The sequence below is a fragment of the Primulina tabacum genome, chromosome 16 (assembly GCF_025594145.1).
Source record: "Primulina tabacum isolate GXHZ01 chromosome 16, ASM2559414v2, whole genome shotgun sequence".
In the NCBI taxonomy this organism is placed as follows: Eukaryota; Viridiplantae; Streptophyta; class Magnoliopsida; order Lamiales; family Gesneriaceae; genus Primulina; species Primulina tabacum.
Window position 1 is genome coordinate 24,517,666 of NC_134565.1, and position 10,741 is coordinate 24,528,406.

Sequence of the window (10,741 nt, forward strand, 5' to 3'; positions counted from 1 at the left end):
ATACTGAAATTATTATGATTTATTTACAGTTTTTTTTAAGGAAATTTCATTAAGCATGTAAAGAACTACAACCCTCATTCAAATGTTCAATCAAACAATGCGAAATCTCAAAATAAGTAGAAGGACTAACATATAAATGAGCCGCTCGGGCCAGGGCATGAGCTGCTGCATTTGCTTGTCTATAAACAAACTGAACCGAGAGTGATGTTTCTTGATTTAAAAGAGATTTGCATTGGCACACAATAGATCCAAATTTCGTATCATCATCTGTCGGGTTTTTAATGGCATCGACAACGTTTTTCGCGTCATGCTCGAAAATCACATTTGCAAGCTCCATTTCCTTGATCCAAGTAATAGCTTGGAGTAGCACAAGAGCTTCACATTCCTTGACAGGAGGATTTCCGGTGTTGTGTTGCATTCGGCATGCTATATGCAGTGCTCAAATTCAGTACACGTATAACCCATGCATTATTTAAACTGTTAAATATTTTATTTAAGTTTAAAGTGATGTTAGTGATGCATGATTTATTTAAATTGCATTATTTTAATGCTCATGTGATGCACGTTAAAATATTTTTCAAGTTTCATGTTTCAGGCGATTACTCGAGGCGGGATCGAGGAAAAGACTGGTGACGATTTTGGCAATTTAAAATGTGGTATTTTTATTTTATGACGAAGATGGGGCATTTTGAATAGTTTAATTAGGTTTTTAGCATTTTAAAGTCTAATTTAATTATTAGGTGATTTCAAGATTTTAAAACATTCACAAGTTTAACACTTGTGTATTTTATTTAAATTTAGGGAGGTTAGTAATTTAAGGAGGGATTATTATTTTAACTACCATGTAATTGCTCATCAATTATTTAATTAAGCTAATTAACCCCTAATTACCATTATTTTTAATTACTCACTCACGCACACACACAAAATCACACACTACACCCGTAAGTCACACACACATATTTCATTCAAAACTTTTATTATTTTTGGAGAAGAGAAGAATACTAGGGTTCCTTGTCTAGAGAGCAGCCGCCCCTTCACCTGAAATTCCATCTAGTTTTCGTCACCTTCGTTGCAAGATTTCAGTGCCACAATCGTCCCGGATCAAGCCTCGCTCCGTTCCCGCTTCGGTATCGTCGTTACGGTATTTCAAATCATCAAAAAGGCACGTATATTCTGTTATTTTTGCATCGATCTCGTCATATTATGCGTTGTGTTGTTATTTATGCGTAAAATTACATGTGTGATGCGTAGAAAATTGAGCAATTATGTTTAGATCACTTTTGAAACCATTTTCATATCTAAATTCACATTTTTACTGTCTTTTTAAATACCGCGATTTTTCGGTCGCGTTTTTGAGAAATCTTTCAACACAAAAATTGTAGAACATTTCGATACCTTCGATTTGACAGTAAATTCGAATTATTTGGATAAAAATCGAGTGAGTTATGATCACTTTCGTGGGGCTGCTCAAACTGCGTTTTCAGAAAATTATGTTATTGATATGTTCTTGAGATTTTCTTGTTGCAGGCTTCGTTGGGCATCGATGGGTGATCATTGCTGCGTTTAGGTATACCGAGAATGATGTTGGGGTGTACGTTGGTATTTCATTTCGTGTCCTTAGTTACTTGGTTGAGTTAGAAATCGTAGGAATTGATTTTGATGTCAAATTTCGTGTTCATGAGTTGAATTGCGTTGTAAGTTGGGCGTCGTTGTTTGGGGAAGTTCGTTTGAGTTGAATGAGTGTTCTAGCACTCTAGGACGGATCTCGAGGTGTCGAGTCATGATCGGGATGGTAGAATTAGGAGAAATAAGCTTTTGAGTACATGACTTTCCGTTGGTTTACTTTTATCGAGTCTATACGGACCCCTCGACGGACACTGGCACGGGGTCTGTGTCCTTGTTTCCTCCTTAGTGTCAGTAAACCGAATCTAGACAGACCCTTCCACGGACCCTGACACGTGGTCTGTGCCTTCGTTTTCCTTGAAAGTGTCAAATTTGCGAGCCTACACGAACCCCTAGACGGACCCTAGCACGGGGTCCGTGTCCTTACTTCTCTTCAAGTCCCGAGTGTTCCAGAATGTCTTAAGTTATTTATTGAATTCGGGGGTGAGTACGTATGCCTACTTCTAAGCTATGCAAGTTAAGTATCTAAAATTCATGTTAGTATGTGCAGCAGTGGCCCCAAATGAAATCCAACCAATCCCTCAACGCCAAGTAAGTATGTCGACGTGCAAGAAAATATTTTCAAGTTTTTGAGGTATGCTAAATGTCTTGTGACCAATATATGTATGGGGATGGAAAGCGTTAAATCATGAACGGGGACCAACCCACCCCGTTAAAGCATGAACGGGTTTAGATCAGGATTGGAAAGCGTTAAATCATGAACGGGGACCAATTCGCCCGTTAAAGCATGAACGGGGATCTCATGTATGTGGCAGTGGATTCGTCCCTGTCAGCCCAGTACTGTGGTTTAGTCTGATCAGGCGATTCATGTATGTCTATGTATGTACAAGTATGCAAGCATGTTTATGAAAGTTTTCATGTTATGGCACGTCTAAGTTATGTACGTATGTTCATGTTTAGTGTAAGTTCAAGTTTCAAGTATGTATGTTCTATTTCAAAGTTGCATGTGGTTTTATTACGTATTATTCGTTACTCCTAGTTTATATGTGTTGAGTCTTTAGACTCACTAGATGTGATCGATGCAGGTGAGGATGATTATGAGGAGACTGGAGGTGGTGGACAAGGGGCAGACTTGGACTGAGTAGGAGGCTAGACCCGAGGACCGCCAAGTTTTAGTTTTTATGAAATGTTCAAATACTCTGATTTTATGTTTTGGTTTATGATGTTTTAAACAAGTATTTTCTCTAGCAAACTTTGTATATGATCTATCTTATTGCAAATACTTTTGGATGGACAGTTTATTTATGATCACAATTTGAAAGTTTATTTTATATATTTAAGAAAATTTTTAATTTTTTCTCAAATTTTTGAATAGTAAAAGTACGGTACGTTACAGTTGGTATCAGAGCGGTGTTCTTGTAAAGGGTTACGCCTACTGCCGGTCGCAAGAAGCTCACGAAGTCACACCTCGAGTCTGTAAGTTTTAGGGTTTCAAATTTATGTTACGTAGTAAGCATTAAGTTCTGATTTCAGCATGTGCATATTTTAAAGTTCAAGTACGTACATCTTATGTTGTCTATATCATATTCATGCATGTGGGGTTTACGTGTTGGGTTAATTATTGGAACAGTATGCCTCTTAGACGTGTGATCGACCATGAAGCAAGGGAAGAGAACAAGGAGCCTCGAGAGGAGAGAAGAGACGCTCCTCCACCTCCACCTCCGGACATGCAGGCACAGATGCTTGCATGTATGACGCAATTCTTCGCACAGTTCGCAAGGAACCAGACTGCAGTAGACGCAGGGGAGAGGCCAAGACCGAAGGTAGTGTATGAACGATTCAGGAGGATGAATCCGAAGGAGTTTTAGGGTACCACTGACCCGATGGTAGCTGAAGGATGGATTAAGTCCATCGAGGTAATCTTCGATTTTATGGAACTGACTGATGCAGATAGGGTCAGGTGTGCCAAGTTCCTTCTGACAGGGGATGCCAGACTATGGTGGGAGAGTGCGTCAGTGGCAGTCAACTTGCAGGTGTTGCCTTGGAATGGTTTCAAAGAGGTTTTCTACTCCAAGTACTTCACTGAGGAAGTACGATCCAGATTGACACAAGAGTTTATGACGCTGCGACAGAGAGACAGTAGTGTGGCGGACTTTGTCAAGAAGTTCAAAAGGGGGTGTCATTTTGTGCCCCTGATAGCTAATGATGCCCAGGGGAAGCTGAGGCATTTTATGGATGGATTGCGGCTGATCTTTCACCGTGATGTGAGAGTAGCTGGTCCCACTACCTATGCAGTTTCCGTGTCCAGGACTTTGGCGGCAGAGCAGGATCAGAGGGATATTGAGGCAGACAGGCAGGGCAAGAGGCCCTATCAGGCTCTTGTGCAGCAATAGCAACAACGACCTCAGTTTAAGAGGCCGTTTCAGGGGCCGCCAGGGAAGAAGCCATATCAGGGACCGCCAAGGGGCAAGGGTCCAATTTAACAGCAGAAAGCTCCTCAGAGGCCGGGAGAGTACCCAATGTGCCCGAAATGCAATCGCCAGCATTCGGGGCATTGTTTGTATGGGTCAGGCAAGTGTTTCAAATGTGGAGCCAGTGACCATATGTTGAAGGAGTGCCCGCAGTGGAAGCAACTAACCCAGGGCAGAGTGTTTGCCATGCACGCACAGGAGGCGAACCCAGACACTACACTACTGACGGGTAACTTATTTAATTCCGTACAGTATTAAATTTTTGCCTTGCATGTTTATTTGAAATGGGATTATTAGGATGTTAGGTGGAATTTTGGTGTCTTTTGCTGCCTAAGACTACTATTAGAACTTTGTGATATAAGTTGTGTGGTGCTAACGTCCCTCAGGAAATATTTTCATCAAGAGAATAGCTACTCAGGCCTTGATAGATTCAGGAGCCACCCATTCATTTATCTCGGAGACGTTCACTAGTCACTTGGATATCAAGACCATTGGACTCGATGTGAGTTATTCAGTGACATTCCCATCAGGGGAAGAAATATCAGCTACTAGTGTGGTCAGAGACATCGATCTCGAGCTGCAGGGCCACCTAGTGTATGCAGACTTGATAGTGTTGCCAATGCTAGAATTTGGTATCATTTTGGGTATGGATTGGCTGACGAAGAACCGAGTCCTGATAGATTTTCGGAAAAAGGTAGTTGCCAATGCTAGAATTTGGTATCATTTTGGGTATGGATTGGCTGACGAAGAACCGAGTCCTGATAGATTTTCAGAAAAAGGTCAGTATTGGTCAGACCGTTGGGTATGGAGCAATTTCTTTTTGAACCAGCCAGATGGAGAAGTTTTCCTCGCATGATCTCTTGCATGCAGGCACGTAGACTTATTTCCAAGGGGTGTCAGGCTTTCTTGGCAAGCATCATTTCAGCACCTGACATACCCACTCCGTCATTATCAGATGTGCCAGTAGTCAGAGACTTCCCAGACGTCTTTCCTGATGACGTCACAGGTCTTCCACCAGAAAGAGAGGTGGAGTTTGTGATTGATCTCATGCCAGGCACAGTGCCAATTTCTAAGGCACCGTACCGATTAGCTCCAGCTGAGATGTTAGAACTCAAGCAGCAGATTCAGGAGCTTCTTGACAAGGAATTCATTCGCCCTAGTTTCTCACCGTGGGGCGCACCAGTACTCTTCGTAAAGAAGAAAGATGGGAGCATGAGACTGTGCATCGATTACCGAGAATTGAACAAGGTAACGATCAAGAATAAATACCCATTACCAAGGATCGAGGACTTGTTCGATCAGTTGCAGGGAGCTACAGTGTTCTCTAAGATAGATCTTCGATCAGGGTATCATCAGCTGAAGGTGAAAGACGCAGATGTTCACAAGACGGCCTTTAGAACCAGATATGGGCATTACGAGTTCTTAGTGATGCCGTTTGGATTGACGAACGCTCCAGCAATTTTCATGGACTTAATGAACCGAGTATTCCAGCCCTACTTGGACCAATTCGTGTTAGTATTCATTGACGATATTCTTATCTACTCGAAGAGCCATGAGGAGCATAGCCATCACTTGAAGACAGTTTTGCACACCTTGCAGGGTCGTAAGTTATCTGCGAAGTTCAGTAAGTGTGAATTCTAGTTGAAAAAGGTAGCATTTTTGGGTCACATAGTGTCTAGCAGTGGAATTGAGGTGGATCCAGCGAAGGTGGCAGCCGTTAAGGAATGAGTTGAACCGAAGAATGCTTCAGAGATCCGCAGTTTTCTGGGTTTAGCCGGTTACTACCGTAAGTTCATTCAGGGGTTTTCTTCGATAGCAGTGCCACTCACTTCACTGACCAAGAAGAATGCTAAATTCGTTTGGAGCGATGAATGTCAGAAGAGCTTCGATACTTTGAAGCAAGCTCTTATTTCAGCGCCAGTGTTAACCATGTCAACAGGGCAAGGAGATTTTGTGCTATACACCGATGCATCTAAGCTCGGGTTTGGCGCAGTGTTGATGCAGCATGGTCGGGTGATAGCTTATGCTTCCAGACAGTTGAAGGTGCATGAGAAGAATTATCCGACTCACGATCTGGAATTAGCCGCTCTCGTCTTTGCGTTGAAGATTTGGAGACACTACTTGTATGGCGAGAAGTGTTAGATATTCACTGATCACAAGAGTCTCAGATATTTCTTCACACAGAAAGAACTGAATATGAGACAGAGACGGTGGCTGGAGTTAGTAAAAGACTACGACTGTGAAATTAGATACCATCCGGGGAAAGCTAATGTAGTGGCAGATGCCTTGATCTGGAAAGTCGCATTTTTAGCACAGTTGTCAGTGCTGAGACCTCTTCGGTCTGAGATTCAGAGGTTTGGTTTAGAAGTTTATCGCAAGGGCAGAGCTCCGAGGCTGTCTAATCTGACAGTCCAATCTTCCTTGCTTGACCGTATTCGTACAGGTCAGCCTTCAGATGAGCAGTTACAGAAATGGAGGCTGAAGGACGAAGCCAAGGGCAGTGTACTCTACACAGTGTCAGATGGTATTGTGAGATACAGAGGCAGAATGTGGGTGCCTAGCGTTGATTCGATCAGAGAGGATATTCTGACAGAGGCACATGCATCTCCGTATTCCATTCACCCAAGAGGCACCAAAATGTACAAGGACTTGCATATTTTGTATTGGTGGCCAGGGATGAAGCGAGACATCCACAGATTCGTATCTGAATGCCTCACTTGTCAGCAGGTGAAGGCAGAACATTAGAGGTCAGCAGGAATACTTAAGCCACTCCCTATCCCCGAGTGAAAATGGGAGAATATTACAATGGACTTTGTGGTTGGTTTACCGAGGTCAGTCAGAGGATTTAACGCCATTTGGGTTATAGTGGACCGACTCACCAAGTCAGTGCATTTTCTGCCAGTGAAGACGACTTTCTCTATGATGCAGTATGCGGAGCTTTATATCAGGAGATAGTTTGATTGCATGGGATCCTAGTTTCTATTGTATCCGACAGGGACCCGAGGTTTACATTGTCCTTCTGGAAGAGTTTACATGCAGCCATGGGGACGAAGTTGCTATTCAGTACAGCTTTCCACCCGCAGACAGATGGCCAGTCTGAGCGAGTGATTCAAATTTTGGAGGATTTATTGCGAGCCTGTATGATCGATTTCCAGGGGACTTGGGAATCGAAGTTACCTCTAGTGGAGTTTACCTACAACAACAGTTTTCAATCATCCATTGTTATGGCCCCTACGAGGCATTGTATGGAAGGAAGTGCAGATCACCGATTCATTGAAACGAAGTCGGTGAAAGAGCAGAACTTGGTCCAGAAATAGTTTAGCAGATGACAGATGTGGTGGTCAAGTTTCGAGACAGAATGAAGACCGCCCAGAGTCGCCAAAAGAGCTATGCCGATAAGAGGAGAAGAAATCTAGAGTTTTCCGTAGGAGATCACGTTTTTGTTAAGATAGCACCCATGAAGAGTGTTATGAGGTTTGGGAAAAGAGGCAAACTGAGTCCGAGGTTTATTGGGCCGTTCGAGATTTTGGACAGAGTTGGGACACTAGCTTATCGTGTTGCCCTTCCGCCAAATCTGGCCGGGGTGCACAATGTATTCCATATCTCAATGCTGAGGAAGTACCTAGCTAATCCTTCGCATGTTTTGAGCTATGAGCCGTTGCAGCTTGCTCCAGACCTGTCATATGAAGAAAGACCCGTCCAAATCCTAGACAGACAGGAGCGGAGACTTCGGAACAAAGTGACCAAGTTGGTAAAAGTCCGGTGGCTAAATCAATCAGTAAAGAGGAGGCCACTTGGGAAGCCGAAGCAGATATGAGGAACCGCTACCCGGAGTTGTTCGGTAAGATTTAATTTCGAGGACAAAATTTTTATAAGTGGGGGGAGGAACTGTAATGCCCAAATTCAGTACACGTATAACCCATGCATTATTTAAATTGTTAAATATTTTATTTAAGTTTAAAGTGATGTTAGTGATGCATGATTTATTTAAATTCCATTATTTTAATGTTCATGTGATGCACGTTAAAACGTTTTTCAAGTTTCATGTTTCAAGCGATTGCTCGAGGCGGGATCGAGAAAAAGTCTGGTGACGATTTTGGCAATTTAAAATGTGATATTTTTATTTTATGACGAAGATGGGGAATTTTGAATAGTTTAATTAGGTTTTTAGCATTTTAAAAGTCTAATTTAATTATTAGGTGATTTCAAGATTTTAAAACATTCACAAGTTTAACACTTGTGTATTTTATTTAAATTTAGGGAGGTTAGTAATTTAAGGAGGGATTATTATTTTAACTACCATGTAATTTCTCATCAATTATTTAATTAAGCTAATTAACGCCTAATTACCTTTATTTTTAATTACTCACTCAGGCACACACACAAAATCACACACACTACACCCGTAAGTCACACACACATATTTCATTCAAAACTTTTATTATTTTTGGAAAAGAGAAGAATACTAGGGTTCCTTGTCTAGAGAGCAGCCGCCCCTTCACCTGAAATTCCATCTAGTTTTCGTCACCTTCGTTGCAAGATTTTAGTGCCACAATCGTCCAGGATCAAGCCTCGCTCCATTCCCGCTTCGGTATCGTCGTTACGGTATTTCAAATCATCAAAAAGGCACGTATATTCTGTTATTTTTGCATCGATCTCGTCATATTATGCGTTGTGTTGTTATTTATGCGTAAAATTACATGTGTGATGCGTAGAAGTTTTAGCAATTATGTTTATACCACTTTTGAAACCATTTTCAGATCTAAATTCACGTTTTTACTGTCTTTTTAAATACCGCGATTTTTCGGTCACGTTTTTGAGAAATCTTTCAACGCAAAAATTGTAGAACTTTTTGATACCTTCGATTTGACAGTAAATTCGAATTATTTGGATAAAAATCGAGTGAGTTATGATCACTTTCGTGGGGCTGCTCAAACTGCGTTTTCAGAAAATTATGTTATTGATGTGTTCTTGAGATTTTCTTGTTGCAGGCTTCGTTAGGCATCGATGGGTGATCATTGCTGCATTTAGGTATACCGAGAATGATGTTGGGGTGTACGTTGGTATTTCGTTTCGTGTCCTAAAGGAATTTGGTTGAGTTGGAAATCGTAGGAATTGATTTTGATGTCAAATTTCGTGTTCATGAGTTGAATTGCGTTGTAAGTTGGGCGTCGTTGTTTGGGGAAGTTCGTTTGAGTTGAATGAGTGTTCTAGCACTCTAGGACGGATCTCGAGGTGTCGAGTCATGATCGGGATGGTAGAATTAGGAGAAATAAGCTTTGAGTACATGACTTTCCGTTGGTTTACTTTTACCGAGTCTATACGGACCCCTCGACGGAAATTGGCGCGGGGTCTGTGCCCTTGTTTCCTCCTTAGTGTCAGTAAAACGAGTCTAGACGGACCCTGACACGGGGTCCGTGCCTTCGTTTTCCTTGAAAGTGTCAAATTTGCGAGCCTACATGGACCGCTAGACGGACCCTAGCACAGGGTCCGTATCCTTACTTCTCATGGAGCATTTCTTTTGCGAACCTACACGGACCTTTACACGGACCCGGGCACGGGGTCCGTGTACTTCATATTTTGGGAAATTTTATTTGTGTTTTGGGAGTTTCATGTCTTGGGTTAGTACGATGATTTAAAAGAGGTCAAGTCCCGAGTGTTCTAGAATGTCTTAAGTTTTTTATTGAATTCGGGGGTGAGCACGTATGCATACGTCTAAGCTATGCAAGTTAAGTATCTAAAATTCATGTTAGTATGTGCAGCAGCGGCTCCAAATGAAATCAAACGAATCCCTCAACGCCAAGTAAGTATGTCGACGTGCAAGAAAATGTTTTCAAGTTTTTGAGGTATGTTAAATGTCTTGTGACCAATGTATGTATGGGGTTGGAAAGCGTTAAATCATGAACGGGGACCAACCAACCCCGTTAAAGCTTGAACGGGTTTAGATCAGGATTGGAAAGCGTTAAATCATGAACATGGACCAATCCGCCCGTTAAAGCATGAACGGGGATCTCATGTATGTGGCAGTGGATTCGTCCCTGTCAGCCCAGTACTGTGGTTTAGTCTGATCAGGCGATTTATGTTATGGGTCACTTGCTTTGAAACATGCCTCAACGCAAAATAATGAAGTTCATGTATGTCTATGTATGTACAAGTATGCAAGCATGTTTATGAAAGTTTTCACGTTATGGCACGTCTAAATTATGTACGTATATTCATGTTTAGTGTAAGTTCAAGTTTCAAGTATATATATTCTATTTTAAAGTTGCATGTGGTTTTATTACGTATTATTCGTTACTCCTAATTTATACGTGTTGAGTCTTTAGACTCACTAGACGTGATCGATGCAGGTGAGGATGATTATGAGGAGACTGGAGGTGGTGGCCAAGGGGCAGGCTTGGACTGAGTAGGAGGCTAGACCCGAGGACCGCCAAGTTTTAGTTTTTATGAAATGTTCAAATACTCTGATTTTATGTTTTGGTTTATGATGTTTTAAACAAGTATTTTCTCTAGCAAACTTTGTATATGATCTATCTTATTGCAAATACTTTTGGATGGACAGTTTATTTATGATCACAATTTGAAAGTTTATTTTATATATTTAATAAAATTTTTAATTTTTCCGCAAATTTTTGAATAGTAAA